Raw genomic sequence first — 20249 nt, forward strand, 5'->3', positions numbered from 1 at the left:
TCTTGGGCCACAGAGGAGGTGCCAGCGGATTGGAGAATGGAAATGTAGTCTCCTTTTTAAAAAAAAAAGTAATCGGGAGAATCCTGGGAATTATAGACCGGTGACTTCTTGCATCAGTGGTGTGTAAACTAATGTAGAGCATCTTTAAGGAAAGAATCTATGAGCATTTGGAGAAGTCCAGTCTACTCAAGGATAGTCACCATGGCTTTGTGAAGGAAGGTCATGCCTCATGAGTCTAATTGAGTTTTTGATGAGGTAACAAAAGAAATTGAGGGTATGGTGGTAGATGTGGTTGACATGGATTTTAGTAAGGCATTTGACAAGGTCCCCCATGAGAAACAAATCCAAAAAGTCACAGTGGAACCTTGGCTGTGTGGATTTTAAAAAAATGGGCTTATAGGAAGAAACTAGAGAGTAATAGTGGAAGAGAAGTATTCTACCTGGAGGTTGGTGACTAGATCCTGTGGATCTGTTCTGGGACCCCTGTTCTTTGTGATGGAGTTGGTTGTCTAAGGTTACAAGGGGATATAGACAGAATGCAGAATTGGGCAGAAAAGTGGCAGATGGAGTTCAATCCAGATAAGTGTGAGGTGATGCATTTTAGAAGGATTAACCTGAAGGCTGAGTACAGGGTTAATGATTGGTTACTTGAGAGTGTGGATAAACAGAGGGACCCTGGGATGCAAATCCATACATCCCTCAAGGTTGCTGCACAGGTTGAGAGGATAGTTAAGAAGACCTATGGGATGTTAAGATTAATTAATAGAGGGATTGAATTCAGGAATAGAAGGTCATGTTATAATTTTAAAAATTAGAGTATTGTGTTATGGTCACCTCATTATAGCAAGGATGTGGCATCTATGGAGAGGGTGCAGGGGAGATTTATATAGGTGTTGCCTAGATTGGGAAACAAGTCAAGGTTGGGAGGCAAGGTCAGCAGAGCTGGGACTTTTCTCTTTGGAGTGTAGAAAGATGAGACGAGACTTGATAGAGGTCGACAAGATAGAGAAGCATAGATAGGGTGGACAGCCAGCACCTGTTTCCCAGGCTGGATCAGCAAACACCAGAGGCCATATGTACAAAGTTAAGGGAGGGAAGTTTAGGGGAGACATCACTTTTTTTTAAACTGAGTTGTGGGTGCCTAGTATGCCTTATTGGGGATGGTGGTGGAAGCTGAAACATTGGGGGCATTTAAGATGAAAAAAAGAGGGTTATGGGGTAGGGAGGGTTTAGTACTTTTTCAGGAAGGAATATATGGGTTGCAACAACATCGAGAGCTGAAGGGCCAGTACTGTGCTGTATTATTCTGTTGTGAACCTCGATCCCAAGCACATCAGCACAACCCATGCTTAAAAATGTTCTACATTTAAAATTCTGCCAGAAATGTAAAACTCAATATGTACTCTACACCCATATTTATACAAATTTACTAATCAGTTTGAACTGTACACATGAAAATCTCCCTTTATTGTACTGGACATCTGTTTGATCCACACATACATACTATTAGCTCACAAGGGAGCTTTTATAAAACAATCTGTTCTGTAAAGTGAACTGAAACATGGTCCTATTGATTAGTAGGGAAAGGTTATATTACAATTTGGATGATTTCCCAACCCATTCTTTGTACTCACCGCAAAGCAGTTTTCATAGCAAGATCCACATACGTTACTGATGGTCTTAATCTTAATATGCAGTGAATGGAGCAGGAATGTCATTGGATTAACAAATACCTCATCCTTCTGATAATTTTACTCCAGAGATTGGAAAGATGGATACTCCTGCTTATTCTGAAAAACGAAGAAAAAAGGCGCTCTGCATTCATTTAGAAAATCCTGTAACAAAAATAAAGCAAAATGGTAAGGAAACAAAGTCCTAATCACTCAGTGAGACATGGTCTGCAGTCTCTGTGATTGTAGTAAATGCACAAAAGTGCTGGAGAAACTAAGGCGGTCCTGCAATGTCCATAGAAGACAAAGATGATTAAACAACGTTTTGGGCCTGAGCCCTTCGTTGAAGTATCATTCAGATTATTTTGTCTCCATCATTGAGGAGCCGAGCAATGCCTTGGAATGGAACTCTTCACTTTCCAGTCAACTGTTGTCAACAAAAAGAATTTATAGATGGTGGTTGGCAGTGGCATATCTCAGGCATGGCACGTTCCTGGGTGCCACTTGAAGGGGGCGCCACTGAGCAGTTTCTGTTCAGGTCAGATAAGCCGTCCTCTGAGGAGCAGAATTTTCGGACCCTTCTGCCTGTGCATCACCATTGCTGCTGCTGAACAGTTTAAACTCTGGAGAAGTGATGTGTCTGTTACCATGGGAACAGGAAAAACCACTGTGATCTCCAGGGAGACAGGACTCTGGCATGTGTCCAGAGGCTGAGGCTCCAAGCTCTGCCATTAGGCTGTGTTGATTGACAACCCCTGCCTTGAATGGCTTCGAGACTGCATTTACAAGGTGTTCAGCCTGAGCGAGCCCGAGTGGTTCGTAGAGCTGCTGAACCATCGTCCTGCGCTTCCTCAATGACATGCACATCAAAGATTGCCCATCTGTCCTGCTGGTCTTCAGGAACAGCTGCACTGAGCCTCCATGGGTCAAGGCAGACTCTGTGACCTTGCTCTGCAGTGTAGAAAGAGAAGAAATTGGAAAAAAAAACTGATTTTGATGGCATCATAGACCAATTTGAATCCATGAAAGCAAAGAAGGTGCACTTATAATTTTCATTCAGTGCCATAATTTGTTAATTAAAAGATTAACAAGCTTGACTTGTGTTTTGATCTGATATTATGGTAAAGTTATCTGGGTGTCAGATGTTTGGATGGGGCACATTTTCAGTGCTTGCCATAGGCACTTTTTTCCACAGATATCCCCCTGGTAGTTGGATGTAGAATAAAGCTATTGCAATTTTAAATTAAAATGATTTATTCCTAATCTGAAGAGTCTTTGCATTGCATCTTTAGAACATTTTTGACATTTTTTTTCCTTTTAATTTCCATCCAAAATTCCCAGTTAATCCTGATTTATAACTGTCCATGTTGGAGGGCAATTGACCTAATTCATCTCATGCTGAACCACCTAGAATGAAATAGGTTTCAATTAATTATCATAATTATAAAACTTTTTTTCAATCAAGGGGTGTTTAAATGATATATTCTTTATCAGTAGATATCATAATTTTCCCCCAGTCAAAAGAGATTACATTCTTTTCAGATATGTTAACCAGAGGCAAAACACATAAAAGGAGAAAAATTTCAATTAATCTCCTGAAACAAAAAAAAAACCTCTGGGATATCTTGGCAAATAGATGATCAATGTTTCAGGACAAGACCCTGTATCAGGATCCTGGTTTATCAGCTGAGTTCTACCTGTAGTTTGTTTTTTGCTTCAGCTTCCAGCAAATGTAGTTTCTTGTCTCTCCATGAATCTCCCAGTTATGGTTTTGGCTAACAGTCAATAGAAAACAATCACTGATTGCTGTATACATTTGGCAGGTGGCAAACTACCTGAATTGGTTTTTATTTTGATTACTCCATTTGTAATTAAGTTTGGTTTAAAAGCTGAGGTTGATTAACTCCATTTAACAGATCATATTGATTTTCTTGAGACAAGTAACAGTTTGTTACAACTGTAAAGTGGGAGGAGGTGCAGTTATCAAAAGCCCTGTCCAAGCTGTGCACTGAGTACAGGTGCTCCTCAACTTATGATGGGGTTATGTTCTGGCAAACCCATCGTGTCGAAAAAAATGGTCGATAAAGAATATCGCACCTACCATTTTTTATAATTAAATCTTGAATAACTATTCCACACTGGGAGGAACGTACACAGCTGACAGCACACTGGGCATGAAGAATGTTTGAAGATTGAACTAAAATTAATTGCTGGATGGTGGGGATGCTAAAGCTTTCCTCTTTTTCTTCTCAACAGAAGCAGGAGACACACATGGGTGTTTAATAGACATGATGAGTTGTTTACAGTCGACTCATTTGAGTGATCGCTGAGGAGATTGGGAATGTGGTTGAGTCAAGCGTGCGAACAGACCGGAATTCGAAATTAAAAGTACGGATTCAAACCATTGTAAGTCAGACCATCGTAAGTAAGGGAGCACCTGTTATCAATTTTTTCTTTCTTAGCCTGAAAGTTTCACGGTATCTGCCTTACAAGTTAACTAACTACTTAATTAACATTTTCAAGTATAATAGTTCACTGAAATTATCCAGGGTCTCAGTGACATCTGAGATGTTTCATTGGCAAGTGTCTGACATTATTTTATGATATGGAGTTCAAGTTCAAATTTATTGTCAGTACATGCTGTAGGGGGATGTCACGTGATGACTTAGGTTAGAAATTGAATCCTAAACTTCCCGATACTCTGTTTAAAAAAAAAAAGTATTGAAAAAGTAATGTTTTAATCAAATAAACTCCATTAAACAGCCGCTAAACTACTCAGCAACTTCACAAGCTGGGAAAGAAAAGACAAAGTCGCTGCTGATCTAACTGAATCGTGCAAAGAGGAGAAGCTAAAATGGACAGTGAGGGGTGTGATGACTCTGGAGCTGGGATCTAGGATTTCAGCTGCTCCCAGGGTGAATGGGCAGCTTCCGCTGCCAAAGCGAGGTATCGCACACCCGGTGGAATGGGATGAAGAGGAAGAAACTGGAAGATGAGCAGGCTCATTCAAATCGGCGTCGGAGGTAGAGGACTTATCATCAGAAATGTCAGGGAGTGATCAAAACGAAAAAGACACTGAACTGGAAGGACAAGTCAAGCTAGAAACTTTCCAGCTAGAGTGAGTAACATTGACATACTCAAACAAACTAGGAATGTGAGGAAAGATACGAAAAATATGAAAGATGAAGTGAAAAAAAAGTTAAGTTACAGAGACTATGAATAAAAATGAGGGAAATATGGACCTCGGGTGGAGAATAATGAAACTGCTTTGACTACAATAAATTAAAAACTGTCAAAAAGTGGAGGCTTTGGAAAATTATAGCAGAAAAAATAGTATTAAATAGTGGGTGTGAAAGAAGGTGTCGAGCAACAAGATATGACTCGATTTTTCCAAAAATGGATTCTGGAGGTACTTGGACAAGAGAACTTTGTGAATAATATTGAGATTGAAAGAGCCCACAGAACCCTTGGTTAAAAAACCAGTTCCAGATCGAAACCCATGTTCAGTTCTGATCAAATTCCTGTGTTATCAAGACAGGGAAAAAAATCCTGAGAACTGTTGCTCAAGCACGACAAAGACGAGGTCCCCGAATAATATGAGGAGGGTTGTAGCAGCTACCACGGTCGAGCTACTAAAGAAATACAAACACATGCCAGAGTAGTCAACTCAAGTCTGATTTATTCAGGGATTACAGGCTTCTTTTATAGACTGCATGTCCTGGGCTCCACGGGACAAGGTGGGATGTCACTATGAGATTGCTGCCGATCCACGGGACCGACAGGTTTAAATCTAGCCTTGTCAGTGTCCCGCGCCTTCTGGCAGGAGACTCCACAGCTCCACATTCCATTCCTTGGCACTCTGTATCTCTCGTGTGCGGTTCTGGTGAGTAGGCCAACATTTCCATTATGGTTCCGCGCGCCCGCAGAACTGTGCCGGCGACAGTTCGCATTGCCACGCTGTGCGCCTGCTACATGGCCGCTATATCGTTATAATTTTATTTTACCTTGATATAAAATAAGATTTATTGAAAAGAAAAGCATTTCATCCTGTTAAGAAGATTTTATGGGAGAAGTAATATCATTCGGTGTTATGGCATCCTGCAACTTTGAAAATCTCCTTGCCAAATGGTCAAAATAAATCCATTGTGAACCACATGGAAGCAGAGAAGCTTGTAGAGAGCCTGCCAAGAATACAGACTGCATGAAGATTTTGAAACCTGACTGCTGGAATTAAATTTAAGGATGGACAATAATTTCAATTTATTAAAAATGAACAATTTACTGATTGTTCATTTCAATTGAATATGGAGTTAAATTGTTTATGAAGCAATTGATTCAAAAATGTAAGATTTAAAAAAATCAGAAGGGTGAGGGAGGTGGAGGAGGATTGTTCATCAACTACTGAGATGTGTGTCTGTGACTTCGGTCACAGACTGTACAATAGAGGGTAATAGTGTTGTTTTTGGTAGCAATGTGAGCCGGGGGGAATTTATCTCATTATTATATAGTATTCTACACTGGAATTTGCTTTCTTTAACTATGTTTCCATATTCTTTCCTATCTTTGGATTGCCAGGAGGGTTGCACAAGTTCACGCTGTATGATAAGTATTGGAGTTAAGCAGAGGCAATTTGCGGGGAATGGTGATGGAATTAATGTGAAAAACAATATATTAAGCTGAGCAAGGTGATGAAATTTTAAAATTTTAATATAAACAGGATTAACAGGACAATAAAAATAGGATACTTTCCCATTTTTTTAAAAATGGGAGCGGACACAGCTTTCCTCCAAGAAACACATGTAATAGAAAAAGAACATTTGAAATTGAAAAGGGACTGGGCAGGACATGAAGTCTCATCGTTTAATTTAAAGTCGAGGAGTAGCAATCTTGATCAAGAAAAATCTTCCAACTGATATTCAACATTTGAAACTGATCCAGCAAGTAGATTTGTAATGATACATTTTCAAATATTTTCTGAATTATGGACTCTTAAATATATAAATAATATATATGTTTATATTTTTATATATAGATTTATTCATAGATCTATTAAATCTTTCTGTTTATTTATTTATATATATGCTCCTAATATTGATAAGAGGTTCACTCAGGAAACATTTTTCAACTTGGCAAATGCACATGAAAATTTTTAAATTGGAGGAGACTTAACTTTTGTTTAGACCTCTTTTTGGATAACTCTTTGAGAGGAAGAGAAAGAAGTAAAGCAGCTAAGACAACGCTTATTTGAATAGATATATGGAGGAGGGTGCACCCCACAGAAAAATATTACTCTTTTTATTCAAACAGGCTCAATTCATATTCTAGAATTGATTTATTCTTACTTTCAGTGCATCTTCAAGGTAGAATAATTAATGTGGAAGATAGAGTGAGAATTTTGTCAGATCATTCACCATTATTAATGCAGATTGAAATGCCTGATACAGATAGATTGTTATACAGATGGAGATTAAACACTTCACTGCTAAAGAGATCAGATTTCTGTGATTTTTGTAAGAACACAAATTCAATTATACCATGTTGCTTATTTAAATTCTGTAAATGAAAAGTTTGTGACATGGGATGCATTGAAAACTTATTTAAGAATTCAAATAATAAATTTTACTTTCAAAATAAAAAAAAAGAATATAGGAGAGAAATAGATTAATTAGAAAAAGAAACAATGCAAAAAAATTTACAAACCAGAAGTTCAGATAGACATAGACAATTAATTAATTTAAAAAACTCCACTATAATACTCTACAGACCTAATAGAACAGAAAAAAAATAACAGAACTAAACAAAGATATTCTGAATAAGGTAAAAGATTTCATAAAATGTTAGCATGGCAATTAAAAACAGAACAAACTTCAAGAACAATAAATGCTATTTGGAAAGAATGTAATATTAGTTATAAACCACAAGATATAAATGAATATTTTAAAAAATTATTCTAGATTGTATAGCTTGAAATCTTTAAAAGTTGATAAAATCGATAGTTATTTATCACAGATAAACTTACCAATGTTATGTTTGGAAGAACAGATGGAACTGAATACCCATATTAACCAGTCTGAATTTAAAAAACAAGAAGCAATTAGTTCATTGCAAAGTAATAAATCTCTTGGGGAAGATGGTTTTTCATCTGAATTTTATTTAAAGATTTGTTAACCCCTATCTTTATGTAAATATTAGAATAAACATATGCAATGCATGCGCTATCTGATCCTTTTTAAACAGCAATAATCACTGTGATACCAAAAAAAGACAGATTCCTTAAAATATGCATCATATCAATAATATTTTTTATTAAATGTGGATTACAAAATCATTGGAAAATTTTTGGCAAATAGAATAAATAAATTACTCCCTAAATTAATAAATGCTGACCAAACAGGCCTTGTTAAAAAGAGTTTAATTGCTGATAATATAGCAAGACTACTGAATATTATTCACTTAGCACAAAAAAGGGGAGATCCAAGGTTGGCAGTAGCATTTGATGCAGAAAAAGCCTTTAATAGATTGGAATGGGACTTTTTATTTAAAGAACTGGAAAAATGTTGACTCAGTCAAACTTTTATAAATTGGATTAAAGCTCTGTATACTAATCCAAAAGCTAAATTAGTACAAACAGACAGATATCTGCTTCATTTCAATTACAAGGATGTTCTTTATCACCAGCCCTATTTATTTTAGCAATTGAGCCACTTCCAGAGACTGTCCCTGAAACTTCTTTAAGACAATTACATTTGGAGGAGTCACGTGATGGAGTAGTGGCCGGACGGTGAACTCCAGCCCTCTCCAGAAAAGTCGGGAAAAACAAGAGAAAATACAAAGGCACAGAAATACAAGTTAAAGAAAAGTGAGTATAAAGGTGGAAAGAAGATGGAGACAAAAGGAGAAAAATCAAAATCAACGGAAAGAAGAGAGGAAGAGAAGACAACGGAGGAAAAAGGTGAAGGCCTTACCTGTCCGAAGAGGCCCGCTGTGGAGAGAGGACCCCACTACCTCAGGTCGGTAGAAAAAGAACTACAACAATGGCTCGCAGAGCCGAGTAAACGCGCATGCGCGATGCGCATGAAAAAAAACACACCGACGGGAGGGGGGACCAGCTGGGGAGTCGATCTCCACAGCCGGCAACGACAGCTGCAGAACACCTGCAGCAAGAAGAGACCACAGAAGACAATGGAAACAAGAAAGAAGAGGAGGAAAGGGCATCAAAGAAACAACAGATGGCCAACCCAGAGGAAGAAGAAGAGGAAGAATACAGTGAAATAGATAAAGGGAAAGGCAAGGTAAAGGATATACTTGCTCTTGTTAGAGGATACATGGAGTCATTTAAAGAATGGCAAACACAGGAATTCAATGATTTAAGAAAAAGAATAAACAACACAGAAAAGAAAATAAATAAAATGGATATGACCTTAACAGAAATGGGGGAAAAAATGGACAAGATGGAAGAACGGGCAGTAGCAGCAGAAATGGAGGTAGAAGACTTAAAAAAGAAATTGGAGGAATCTAATAAAAAAACTAAAGAGACACAAGAATTACTAGCCCAAAAAATAGATATAATGGAAAATTATAACAGAAGAAATAACATAAAGATAGTGGGCCTTAGGGAAGATGAAGAAGGCAAGAATATGAGGGAGTTTATAAAAGAATGGATCCCTAAGGCCCTAGGATGTCCAGAACTACAGCAAGAAATGGAAATAGAAAGGGCACATAGAGCATTGGCCCCTAAACCACAACCACAACAAAAACCAAGATCTATTGTAGTAAAATTCCTAAGATATACTACAAGAGAAAAGGTACTGGAGAAGACAATGGAAAAAGTAAGAGAGGGCAACAAACCACTGGAGTATAAAGGGCAAAAAATCTTCATTTATCCAGATATAAGCTTTGAACTCCTAAAGAAGAGAAAAGAGTTCAATACAGCAAAAGCGATTCTATGGAAGAAAGGATATAAATTTACACTGAAGCATCCTGCGGTATTGAAAATATTTATTCCAGGACAACAAAACAGACTGTTCTCGGATCCAGAAGAAGCACGAAAATTTGCAGAACAATTACAAAAATAGACTGAGGGATGAAGACGGGTAATGAGAGCAAAAATGATCACGATTGATATGTATGTGGGTAAAGACAAAAATAGACTGAGGGATGAAGACGGGTAATGAGGGTAAAAATGACCACGATTGATATGTATGCGGGTAAAGAGGTATAAGAGTGAATAGAGACAATGGGCATACGTGAAAGTATCTGTAATTAGAGGAAAACATAGATAGTATAGACAAGAATTAATAAGGGAAGGTAATGGAATAGAGAGAATAAGGAGGGAATTAAAAGAGTGACCTTTGTGACATATAAAAAGTGAAATCTTTTCTGGGGGGGGCTGGGTGGGGGAAAAGAGCGGTCACTGCAAAATCAGTTGACGCATGCGAGTGGATTCGCAAATCCAAATGGAGAGGGGAGATGTGGTTGTCCGACAAGGGATAAAGGACAACTCAGGAGGGGAAGGGGAGATTGGGGATAAAGAAGATAGAAATAGGAGAATAAGGAAAATGTTGGATGTTGTAGGAATGTTGTCTGGTAAAGAGTTGAAAATAAGAAAACAGAAATGGAAAAGGAGGAAAGGTAATGATGGAAAAACGGAAAGAGAAGATAAACAAAATATAAAATGGCTACGCTGAACTATATGACTCTAAATATTAATGGAATACATAACCAAATTAAAAGGAAGAAACTACTAAATTTACTGAAAAAGGAAAAAATAGATATAGCATTTGTCCAAGAAACACACTTAACTGAATTGGAGCACAAGAAATTAAAGAGAGATTGGGTAGGACATGTAACAGCAGCATCGTATAATTCAAAAGCAAGAGGAGTGGCTATATTAATTAGCAAAAATGTGCCATTTAAAATAGAAGAGGAAATAATAGATCCAGCAGGGAGATATGTTATGATAAAATGTCAGATATATTCGGAGCTTTGGAATCTACTTAATATATATTCACCTAACGAAGAAGATCAAAAGTTTATGCAAGATATCTTTTTGAAGGTAGCTAATACGCAAGGGAACATACTAATAGGAGGGGATTTCAATCTGAATTTGGATCCAAATATGGATAAAACGGGGAAAAAAATTAACAGGAAGAACAAAGTAACCAAATTTATAATTAAATCAATGCAAGAAATGAAACTTGTGGACATATGGAGGAAACAAAACCCAAAAGAAAAGGAATACTCATACTACTCGACTAGACATAAAACATACTCAAGGATAGACCTATTCCTGTTATCAGCTAGTATGCAGGATAGAGTAAGAAAAACAGAATATAAAGCGAGAATGCTATCGGACCATTCACCCTTAATACTGACAGTAAAGCTAGAGGACATCCCTCCAAGAATGTATAGATGGAGATTAAACCCCATGCTACTTAAAAGACAGGATTTTAGAGAATTTATTGAAAAACAATTAAAAATGTACTTTGAAGTAAATACGGAATCAGTGGAAGATAAGTTTATACTATGGGACGCAATGAAAGCATTCATTAGATGACAAATAATAAGTTATGCAACCAAGATGAAGAAGGACTATAATCAGGAAACAGAGCAGTTGGAAAGGGAAATAATAAACATAGAAAAAAAATTAGCAATAAAGGAAGATACAACCAAAAGAAGAGAATTGGCGGATAAAAAAATAAAATATGAAACATTACAAACATATAAGGTGGAGAAGAATATAATGAAGACAAAACAGAAATATTATGAACTAGGTGAAAAAACACACAAAATCTTAGCATGGCAGCTTAAGACAGAGCAAACTAAGAAAATGGTATTGGCAACAAGGAAAAAAGACAAACAAATTACATATAATCCAAAAGAAATTAAGGAAAACTTCAGAGAATTCTATGAACAATTATACCGAACTGAAAACGAAGGGAAAGAAGGGAAAATAGATGAATTTTTGACTAAAATTGAACTACCAAATCTAAAAATAGAGGAACAAAATAAATTAACAGAACCATTTGGAACAGTAGAAATACAAGAGATAATAAAAAATTTACCAAATAATAAGACACCAGGAGAGGATGGACTCCCAATAGAATTCTACAAAACATTTAAAGATCTAATAATACCGCCCCTCCTGGATGTAATCAACCAGATTGATGAGACACAAAACTTACCAGATTCATGTAAAACAGCAATAATTACAGTGATACTAAAACAAAGGAAAGATCCACTCTCACCAGCGTCATATAGACCAATATCTCTGCTAAACACAGATTATAAGATAATAGCTAAACTATTAGCAAACAGGTACCGAAAATGGTAAATTTAGACCAAACTGGATTTATCAAAAAAAGACGCACAACAGACAATATTTGTAAATTTATTAACTTAATTCATGCAGTAGAAGGAAATAAAGCACCGGCAGTAGCAGTTGCTTTAGACGCAGAGAAGGCCTTCGACAGAGTAGAATGGAATTACTTGTTCAAAGTATTGCAAAAATTCAGTTTACCGGAGAAGTATATTAATTGGATTAAAGCATTATATGAGGGACCGTTAGCGAAAGTGACAGTAAATGGACATGTATCAAAGCAATTTAACTTAAGCAGGTCAACGCGGCAGGGATCCCCACTATCACCATTATTGTTTGCGCTAGCTATAGAACCACTAGCAGAATCGATAAGAATAGATAATAATATAAAAGGAATAAAAATAAAAGACAGGGAATATAAAATCAGTCTATTTGCGGATGATGTGATAGTGTACTTAACAGAACCAGAACTATCAATAAAAGAACTATATAAGAAATTGAAGGAATATGGAGAAGTGTCGGGATACAAGATAAACGTAAATAAAAGTGAAGCAATGCCTATGAATAACGCGGATTTCTCAAAATTTAAGGAGGAATCCCCATTCAGATGGCAAATGCAGGCAATAAGATACCTAGGTGTGCAAATAAACAAAAATCTAGGCCAATTATATAAACTCAATTACAATCCACTAATGAAAAAATTACAGGACGATTTAGAGCATTGGAAAGAGCTACCACTAACACTGATAGGAAGGATAAACTGTATTAAAATGAACATTTTTCCAAGGATACTATACTTATTTCAGGCATTGCCAATACAACTGACAGAAAAATTCTTCAAAGAGTTAAAGAAAATAATAAGGAGATTTTTATGGAGAGGGGGGAAACCGAGGATAGCACTAGATAAATTAACAGAATGGTATAAACAAGGAGGCTTACAATTGCCAAACTTCAAAAATTATTATAGAGCCGCACAATTAAGGTACCTATCAGATTTTTATCAAACAAGGGAAAAACCAGACTGGACGAGACTAGAATTAGATAAAATAGGGGAAAAGATACCTGAATACATATTATATAAATGGGACGAAAAATTGGTACAACATAGAACTTCTCCAGTATTACACCATCTCCTCAATATATGGAAGAAAATTCATGTAGAAAGAAATAAAATAAATTATCAAATACCAAAACTAATATTGATGCAAAATAAGCTACTCCCTTTTACAATAGACAACCTTTCCTTTAGAAAATGGGAAAAAAAAGGGATTAAAAGAATAGAAAATTGTTTTTCAGGAAGTAGATTCTTATCCTTTGAACAAATGAGAGATAAGTACAATATAACTGGAGATACAGCGCTGGCATATTACCAACTGAGATCCTACTTGAAAGATAAATTAGGAAGCAATTTGAGTTTACCAGAGGGAAGTAACCTTGAATATGTGATTACAGATACAATGTTAATCAAAAGATTTATAACAAATATGTATATCAAACTGCAAGAAAAGGAGAATGAGGAAACAAATGGTAAAACTAAACAAAAATGGGAACAAGATTTAAATATAAAGATAAAAAAGGAAACATGGGAGAAATTGTGTTCTGGAACGATGAGAAATACAATAAATACGAGGCTGCGTATGATACAATATAATTGGTTACACAGACTATACATTACACCGCAAAAGTTAAATAAATGGGACCCAACAGTATCTGATAGATGTTTTCGATGTAAAAAAGAAAGGAGAACAACAATTCATGCAATCTGGACATGAGAGAGTAGAAAAATTTTGGGATGATCTCAATCAGATATTAAATAAAATAACAGAAAACAATATACCAAAGAATCCAGAGATCTTTCTCCTAAGTAACATAAAAAATAAAGAATTTGGAATTGACTTGGAAGATGCACAAAAAAGATTTGTCAAGATAGCCCTAGCCGTAGCAAAAAAATGTATTATGTCAACCTGGAAATTGGAAGATAATTTGAAAATACAACAATGGTATATAGAAATGAATAAATGTATTCCATTAGAAAAAATAACATATAGTTTAAGAAATAATATTGAAATATTCGAACAAGTATGGGAGCCTTACATTAAATACAATAGCGAAAACCTACCGGGAACAAACATTACCTAAGTTGATGGCAGGAGAAGAAAAGAAAAGAATGGACTCAGTAGAATTTCTGGTGTATTTTTGTTGAATGACAACATTGTCTGACTGAATTAATGCAACCTAGATTGTATACCTAAAATGGATGAGGGGGGGGGGGTGGGGGGGTGGCTTGGGAGGAGGGAGGGGAGAGGGAGAAAAAGTCACTGTAAATGTGTGGAAAAGAAAAAGTGTATATCATGGCTATTGTGATTTATGGTGTGAAAAATAAAAAATTTTTTAAAAAAAAATGACAATTACATTTTAGATTAGAAGAATATGGTCAAGTTTCAGGATATAAAATAAATTGGGATAAGAGTGAAATTATACCATTTACAAAAGAGGATTGCACACAATGTCAAATACCCAATTTAAACAGCTAAATAATGGGATTAAGTATTTAGGGATCCAGACGGATAATAAGTTAAAGAATTTATATAAATTGAATTATCTATCATTGTTTCACAAAGTTGAAGATTATAAAAAATGGATGACTTTACCTATAACTCCAATAGGAAGAGTTAACTGTATAAAGATTATTATTTTCCTAAGAATTCAATATCCATTTCAAACATTACCTGTTTTAATACCTCAAAAATTCTTTCAAGAACTTAATAAACATATGAGAACATTTCTTTGCAAAGGTAAAATGTCATGGATATCTATGCAGAAATGAATGTGGAAATATGAAATTTTTTGGGGGGGAAATTACATCTACCAAATTTTATGGATTATTATAGACCAGCTCAAATAAGATTTATTGCATCTTTCTTTGAAAGAGAGAATATACCAGCGTGGATTAAAACTAGACAAAATTGGAGAGAAAGCAGCCGAAGTATTTATTTATAAATAGAATTAAAAATTAATGACTGGAATGAAAAAAAATACACCTCTTTTAAAACAACTAATAGATATTTGGGGTAAGATAGATGGGAAAATTGTGACAAAAGGAGGTATATCACCCAAAACCCCTCTGACTCAAAACAGTTTGATACCTTTCTCAAAGAATGATCAATTTCTGAAGTTGAGGAAGGAATTAAAAATATTGAAGAGTGTTATGAACAAGGTCAATTAATGTCTTTTCCACAATTAAGGAATAAATATAGAAGATGCATTTATGTTGTTTTCAAATAAAAAGAGATAAATTAGGATCTGAAAGATTATTACCCCCCCCCATGTAATGAAGTGGAAACTCTTATTAGACAAAGAACGTACGAAGGCAATTTACCTTTTGTAACAAAGAGCGATCCCCAAACCTGGGGTTTATAATCGAAGCAAAAATGGGAACAAGATTTGAGTATTATAATTGATCAAATATGGATAGATTTATGCAGAAACTGTGTGACTAACACAATTAATGTATGATATAGATTGGTGCAATATAATTTTATGCATCAATTAGCATTACACTGTGAAAATTACATAAAATAAAATCAGATTTATCAAACAAGTGTTTCAGATGTGTTGAAGAGGAAGATACTTTTCTCCTCTACATAGTTGTGCCCAAAGGTGAGATCTTTTCGGATAGAAGTAGGGAAACCTTTAGAGCAAATTACTGGTATTATATATCTATAAAATCCTGATTTATTTTTTATTAGGGAATATAGAAGGAAAAAAACATAAACTGAAAGAGTCATTAAGTCAAAGGAAATTTGTTAAAATTGTGTTAGCAGCGGCAAGAAAATGCATTGCAGTTATTTGGAAATCAGATTTGCATTTAGGGATTGATAGATTGAATGCAGAAATTCAAAGTTGCATTCCATTAGAAAAAAATTACATAGGATTTGAAAAATAAATACAAATTTGGCACCTATGTATGCAAAAGATAGGTGTAAGTGTTTAATATAATTTCTTCTGTTTGCTGAAACCTGCAATAATCCTCAGTAAACGAATAAAGATATTAAATATCAAATGAATCCTTAGTGTGATTTCTCCCAGAACAATCCATGATCTTTTTCTATTTTTCTGTATGTTACTATATATTCTGAGAAAATGTAAACAAGGTTTCTTACTGTTTTAGGGGGTTAGGGTGGGATTGTTAAGGGGAGGGGTACATGATCAATATCTTGTAGTTAGAATAAACATATTTGAATATGACTAATGTGCACAGATGCATATAACTGCCATATAACCACTTACAGCACAGAACAGGCCAGTTCGGCCCTACTAGTCCATGCCGTAGCAAATCCCCACCCTCCTAGTCCCACTGACCAGCACCCGGTCCATACCCCTCTAGTCCCCTCCTATCCATGTAACGATCCAGTCTTTCCTTAAATGTAACCAATGATCCCGCCTCGACCACGTCTGCTGGAAGCTCATTCCACATCCCCACCACCCTCTGCGTAAAGAAATTTCCCCTCATGTTCCCTTTATAATTTTCCCCCTTCAATCTTAAACCATGTCCTCTAGTTTGAATCTCCCCCTTTCTTAATTGAAAAAGCCTATCCACATTTACTCTGTCTGTCCCTTTTAAAATCTTAAATACCTCGATCAAGTCCCCTCTCAATCTTCTACGCTCCAGAGAAAAAAGCCCCAGTCTGCACAACCTTTCCCTGTAACTCAGACCCTGAAATCCTGTCAACATTCTCGTGAACCTTCTCTGCACTCTCTCTATTTTGTTTATATCTTTCCTATAATTTGGTGACCAAAACTGTACACAGGCCTCACCAATGCCTGTATGAAAAATTTAAAAATAGAGTATTAAAAAGTGTACATGGCATAACACACAGCCCTGAGATTTTCTTCCCTGCAGGCCAGGCAAAATTTCTACTTATCAGTAGTGTAAACTGTCGTCAAGAATAAGATATGTATACAAACATGCAAATACAAAAAAAATTGAGTAATAAATAATGTCGACAGTAAGAGTCCTTAAATGAGTCTCTAAGTCCGTTGTTGAAGGAGGGGTAGCAACAGTTCCTGAACCTTGCAATAAGAGTCTTGTGGAACCAATACCTTTTTCCTGACAGCAGGAGAGAGCACAGAGCATGTCCTGGATGGTGTGGATCCTTGATGATTGCTCTGTTCTTTAACAGCAGTGTTTCATGTAGATTTTCTCAATAGTGGGGAGAGTTGATGCCACCACAGGGATGCAGGGTTTTCCATTCAGAGGTATTGGTGGCCCCATACAAGGTCATGATACAACTGGTCAGCACAGTTTCCACTACACATCTGTAAAAGTTTGCCGTGGTTTCTGGTGTAATAACAAACCTTTGCAAATTCCCGAGAAAGTAAAAGCGCTGAGTACTTTTTTCACAATGACCTTAGTAAATTGGGTCCAGGAAAGGTGTTCTGAGATAATGACTTACAGGAATTTAAGTTTGCTCACCTTTTCCATCTCTGATTCCCCCAATGATCAGTGGATCATGCATGCTGGTTTTCCATTGCGAGAGTCTACAGCTCCTTGGTTTTACTGACATTAAATGTGAGGTTGTTCAGCCAAGTTTTCAATTAATTTCCTCCCCCCCCCCCCCCTGTATGCTGACTCGTTTCTTTTTATGCAGTCCACTAATGTGGTATCATCAACAAATTTACAAATTATGTTGTTGTCATACCAAGCCACACAGTCATAGGTGAAAAGTGAGTAGAGCAGAGTGCCAAATTATACAGCCCCATGGTGTTCCAGTATTGATGGAGATGTGGAGGAGATTTTCTTGTATCAAATAAGTCAATAAATATTTTTATTAGGTAGAGAGTAAAATCATGCGGCCTTATATTTTGCAACATCCTGGTCTGTTTTGCCATCTTTGTAGATTTCATTAACATTATTATTTATTTTATATAATAGAGTGTAACAAAAAATTTTAACACTACCTTCTCAGAACCAACTTGTACCCACAACCTACATTTCAGTATAATTTCTTTTCAAAGACATTATGGGTGGCAGAGATTGGCTGTCAGAGATATAAGGAGATTTTCCATTCATTGTAACAAATGGTTCCAAAGCTATTTCTGAGAGAACCTCAGAATTCTTCAGCAGACAGTTTGTTCTTGGAGATGCATAAGTTTTAATTCTAATTCCAGACTAGTCCACCCAAGAAAAATGATAAAGAAGCAGAATTTTTAAAAAATCAATAAATGCTTTTGGAATTGATAGTCGACTCTGCCAGTCACAGGAAGGATATGACTTAATGCCGATCGTTTCATCATACAGAAACTTCTCCATTTCAACTACACCAGTAGGAGAAGTATTCAAGCAACATTCTTTTTCTTGATGCTATTCTATGTATAGGTATTCCATATAGTGGGAGAAAGGTGGTAGTTGACATTTTTAATAGACTTTTTTATTATATAAATGTTATTGATATACTGCAAGATTGAAAGGAAACTAAAGGACAATTTGCCTGTTCATTCTCAGCCATTATCATAGTTGTGTATCTAAATAATCTGAGGAATATAAATAAAGGCATACAAAATGAAATATATAATAGCATATAACATTTCCATACACACTTTGCCAATTTCAATATCTGATTGCTGCCAAACCTACGGTGGCTTTTCACCGTAATTTTCACAATATCGAGTGAATGGAGCAATCATAATGTTTAGAACATTAATGTAGTTGATGACAATTTATGTTTGACTGCAGAATGCAGCATTGAATTATGTTCATTGTGCTACTTTCAGTTTGTTTAAGGATGTAGTTGGACAGTGGTTAATATACTAACAAGGCCAATATTATTGAAGTGAAGACAAGTATTCAAATCTCTCCTGGCAGCTAGAGAATTTAAACTTGAGTCGTTTAATCAGTTAAGATTTATACTGGACAACCAAGATTTTGCTTCCTGAACAGTTTTTTGTGTAATCACAAAAATCACCATAAAAGATTCAAATCAAGCATCGTTTCTTTTAGATAGAACCTATTTTTATGATTTCATGTTATAGTTTAAGTCGATGAAGTGTAGTTTGTGAAAGGTCATGTCCTCTCTGCCTGGAACCTGGTGGATTGTGGAGGGTCATGTAACTTCTCTGTTTGGATCCTAGTGGGAGTGTGGATTGTGGAGGGTTACATGACCCCTTTATCTGGAATCTTGTTGGAAGTCGCATCACCTGCCAATCAAAGTTGGACTCTGCCCACCTGACCAATGGCCCCTTTTATCAACTCGTGCTTACTGCACTATGAAGTCCACCACATACAGTATCTCTTTTGCTCTTCAGCCTTGAGATGAGCCCTGCTGTGGACAATGCTGGAGGAGTTGCTGGTAAGATGTTCACTGCATAGGGATCGGGGATTTTGCATACTGTTGTAGTTGTAGATAGCATCTGTGCCATGCCCACATTAGACAAGGAACAATGGGTAGCGATAAGTTGTGATATTGGTTGTGATAAGTCTATATAAGCAGTTGCTAGTATCAGCGGTATTAAGTCAAATGTGACTGGGTTGTACTGAGCTTGTGAGAGAGTAAGCAGTTACTGGTATCGGTAGTTTATGTCCGATGTGACTGGTTGCACTGTTGAGTGATTGAGAATACTTGGGTGTGTAATTCTGTTTTGCGATCCCCTTGTGTGTGAAATGAATGATAATCTTCACTCAAATGAAACACGGAGAAAAGCATTGGGAAGAAAAGAGGAATTACTTCAAATCTGAGAGAAGCCTAATTCTGTAACTGATAATCTTCTTCTTTGGCTTGGCTTCGCGGACGAAGATTTATGGAGGGGTAATGTCCACGTCAGCTGCAGGCTCGTTTGTGGCTGACAATATAATATAATATAAATTAGAAAAATCCCGTGTTGTGCTGAGGCTGATGTCAGTTCTGCAATGGACGATGGGAGCTGTTGATCCTTGTGTTTTTTGTTGGTTAGATCTTTATTCAAAATGAGCATGGACATGGGTAGACAGTACAGATTCGGGGACACGGTTGGTCCTAGTCTGTATCAGTGTTGCCAATGCAGCCAACTTGTGCCTTGTTGAGGGGAGCTGGGACTGTGCCCATGGACACTAGGATCTGCCATATTGCACCTCTTGTTGACTACCTCTGAGGATTCTGTCGAGCTGGAAGTTCCTTTTAGGGCTTCAGCTGGTCTGCGTGCATAAATAAACAAGACCATGCGGGGCAAAAATCGTTGAATAATGCAAAGAGTTCACTTGGAGGCAAATAAAACCATTTGTCCTC

At 36.4% G+C, this 20249-nt stretch overlaps 1 long non-coding RNA gene across 1 annotated transcript in view; it reads left to right on the plus strand.

Annotated features, from left to right (window-relative positions):
• The first annotated feature begins 1192 nt into the window (after positions 1 to 1192).
• LOC138740284 (uncharacterized) overlaps positions 1193 to 20249 on the plus strand; it is a 34978-nt gene continuing 15921 nt past the window's right edge. The window contains exons 1-2 of the long non-coding RNA XR_011342788.1: positions 1193 to 1859; positions 3927 to 4076. This is a non-coding gene — a long non-coding RNA (uncharacterized lncRNA). The remainder of the gene's footprint in view (positions 1860 to 3926; positions 4077 to 20249) is intronic.

The sequence above is a fragment of the Narcine bancroftii genome, chromosome 8 (assembly GCF_036971445.1).
Source record: "Narcine bancroftii isolate sNarBan1 chromosome 8, sNarBan1.hap1, whole genome shotgun sequence".
NCBI lineage: Eukaryota > Metazoa > Chordata > Chondrichthyes > Torpediniformes > Narcinidae > Narcine > Narcine bancroftii.